This window comes from Rattus norvegicus, chromosome 13 (genome assembly GCF_036323735.1).
Source record: "Rattus norvegicus strain BN/NHsdMcwi chromosome 13, GRCr8, whole genome shotgun sequence".
In the NCBI taxonomy this organism is placed as follows: Eukaryota; Metazoa; Chordata; class Mammalia; order Rodentia; family Muridae; genus Rattus; species Rattus norvegicus.
The window spans coordinates 45,432,373-45,435,883 of NC_086031.1; the positions used below are offsets into that span (position 1 = coordinate 45,432,373).

Consider the following 3,511-nt stretch of genomic DNA (forward strand, 5'->3'; position numbering starts at 1 on the left):
AAGAAACACTCTAGACTGTTCTGGGGATTATAGACAAAGTCCCATGATACTAATGTAATTCAAGAAGTAGGGGGTGGGGATTTAGCTCAGTGGGTGGAGCCCTTGCCTAGGATGTGTAAGGTCCTGGGTTCAGTCCTCAGCTGGGGGGGGGGGAGAGAAAAGGAGGAGAAGGGTGGGGGAGATAGAAGGAGGAAGAGGGAGAAGGAGAAGGGAGGAGGGAGGAGAGAAGAGGAGGAAGAAGGGGAAGGGGAAGAGGAAGGGGAACAGGAGGAAGAGGGGAGGAGGAGGAGGGGGAGGGGGAGGAGGAAGAAGAAGAAGAGGAGGAGGTGGTCGTGGTGATGGTAGGCTACCCTGAAATTGTACTATCCACATGATCCACATAACAGAGACCACGTGTGAGTTATATCAATGTGTCTTAGAAGTTCACCAGCATGAGACTCCGTGTTGAATTGGCAATGAGTAAGCAGTGTAGCATAAGCTATATTGCATACTTGGACCTCCTTCTTAAGCCCTATAGAAAGGGTGTGTGTTTACTAAACACATTATGTAGATGAAGGGTACACACACACACACACACACACACACTACAGCTTATTTAATTTCCATTACTAGCTTCTAAGATATTTCAGATGAGAAAAATGGAAAGCTTATTAAGTAATATGTTAACATGTGAAGGGCCATACGAACAGTATTAAACAGGGCTTATGGCGGTTAATGCTTGATAGAATCTATCTATTATCACCTATGAGACAAGCCTCTGAGTATAACCTAGATTAAGTTAATTTAGGTTGGGAGATTCCTAGACTGAGGGTACCACCATTCCACAGGCTAAGGTCTTGAAGGGAATAAAATGAGGAAGCAAGCCAACATTCACTGCTCTCTTCTTTCTGCAGACATAGTGTGAGCAGGCTTCCAGCTCCTCCTGCCTTGACTTCCTTCCACAAGGGACTTTACCCACAACTGTAAGCAAAAAGGACCCTATCTTTCTTTAAAATGCTTTTGTCAAAATATTTTGTCACTGCATCAGGAAAAGTAAGACAGGGCTAAAGCTAATTTGATGTTTATCTGGTTTGTTGACGTGAGAAGCAGACACTCCATTGACAGTATTTCTGGGTAAATGTTTTTTTTTAATCTCTGGAATCTCAACTTCATCTTCCTGCAGAGGAAGATTCAGGGCCCCAAGCCATCACATATTTTTGACTAATCCACAAGCAGACTGGATCCCTTCCCTATATCCTAGATCTGTTCTCCATGGCAGCTTCAAAGAAAGTCCTTCCCTTCCCTTGTGAGCACATCCAGAAGAAAAGGGGAGAAATGATATCCCTACCCCAATCCAGCAGAGCTTACTAATAGATACTACCTGTCCCTAGTTTATGACATAGCACCCCTCCCCTACATCATGCCTAGAAGGAAGTCTCGCCTTTGTTATCCTTAGAACATTGAAGAAGGCAGTAAGAAAGATTCCAGCCACCCCTACCCTTGGGTCCCCTCTTCCAAGACAGAATGGCTGCTCTGTGGAGAGCAGAATGTAGGGCTGCTGTTGTTACAACAAACAGTGGTCCTCAATAAGGCAGCTGTGCCAGCCTCTGTCCATGCACATAAGGAGAAAGAAACAATAGTGTACTGATTGTCAGCACACTTGGGCCATGTGCCCAGGCCGAAGACCCCTCCATACTCTGGATGACCATAAGGGCAGAAAGAAAAAGGGGCAATTTATAAAAGCACAAGGAATTTCTCAAAGTTCCCTGTGTGCTCAAGTGCTCATGTGCACATGTGAACACACTCAAAGACACACTATTCACATCATGTTCTACCATACCAAATCAAGACTTTACAAGTCTCCTTTGTAGTTCACAGAGAAGTCCTTGGAGATGACAGGGCCCTTGTAGCTTCTCTCTCTAGACTATGCGGGAGAAGCCAAGCTATACTTTCTAAAAGTGCTGCCTCTGAGCTATGAAAGCGCCCTGGGTATCTATGAAGTACCAAGTACTAGGACCGCCATGGACTAGCTGCACGGAGGGAGGAGTGCCCAAAGTACTCTCCTCTGGGCACCTAAGTCTTGGTTATGCTGCGACTCTTCTTTACTATCTAACAAACTCACGGAGTAAATTCCAATGTGAAGACCCAAGAGTCAAATATAACCAATGACAAAAGGAAATCAAACTGTGAGTCTTAAGAAAAATAACTTTTTCTACCATATTTAAAAGTGATACAAGAAAAAGAAATCTTTTCTTGAAAGGACTACAGTTTTTAAATGAGTTTCATGTACTCAAGAGTGACCTTTGCTATTTCATTCATTGATTCAAGTCAAAATTTAACTTTGCTGTTTTGCTTTTGCACAATTTTGTAAGTATGTGAAAACACACTGAATCACTTTAAAGGAATGAATTTTATAGTATGTGACTGTTAACACACACACACACACACACACACACACACACTTGAATATCTTTAACTACACCAACTGGTACAGTGTATTCTTTTGAGGTTGAGTTCCTTTCTACTAACAGAGAAATGGCCCCAAATAGACACCATAAAGAATTCTTGGTTTCTATTTCTCAACTTTTAGGGTGAAATTAGTTCTGCATTGAATATCACTATAGCAGATTGTGCAAGCAGTATGTCTGGGCAGGCTTGGTCATGACTAAACTCCACTGGCTAGAACATCATTATTCTACTGTTTTTGATAGATGTCCAATCGAACCACAGCAAGTAATGTTTTAGGTTCAAACTCAGGATCAGCAGACATAGCCAACAGGGTCTCCCCTGGGCAGTTTGCCTCTTGGTCTATGCCTGGGTACAGTTGAGACACTACTAACTACACGTCTTGGGAGTTAGAAGGAAATTTATATCTTTCTTTTAAAAGGTGCTAACAGGTTTCAGTAAGGGTATCATTGGAAGATGCTGATCTTTTAGCAAAAATAATCAAGGCTCTACTTCACTGACACTCATGTACCTTTAAATGATAGCACTTCCAGTGCAGATGAACCAATCCTCTGGAAACTGTCCTCAATTCAGAGAACACCTGGTGAACTCATCAAGGTTCAGATGGGGATTGTGTTCCCTAATGCTTTAATCCTGAAATAAGAGTTCGTTTCTTTGGCCTTCCAAAATTCATCTCCATATTCCAGAACCTCTCAAATTCAGTCATAAATACCACACATATTTAAGGAAAAAATGGGCATGTGAAGGCAGACTAGAAGAAAAATGACACATTCTTTAGAAAAGTCCCAGAGGTGTATCCTTCCCTTCTTGGTGCGCTGGCATCTTGGAAACAGGTACTACGACTCCCACAGGCTCTGTTGCCAACATGAAACATAATACTAGCCCATATTTCCCACTGCGAACCTGGTCTGATTGCCAGTCTTTTCCACAAAATCTACCTCACCTGCTTTTAGTCCTTTCACAAACATATGATGTCACCTCAGCTACCTCAAGAATACTGACTCACAGTACCTTCCAGAAGGTGTTATATAAGAACACAATTGAGGCTTTCATCAGGTTCTTTCCA

At 42.6% G+C, this 3,511-nt stretch overlaps 1 protein-coding gene across 7 annotated transcripts in view; it reads right to left on the minus strand.

Annotated features, from left to right (window-relative positions):
- The window catches only part of Srgap2 (SLIT-ROBO Rho GTPase activating protein 2), a 221,139-nt gene that overhangs the window by 134,181 nt on the left and 83,447 nt on the right, over positions 1–3,511 (minus strand). The gene's annotated exons all lie outside the window — the stretch shown is intronic.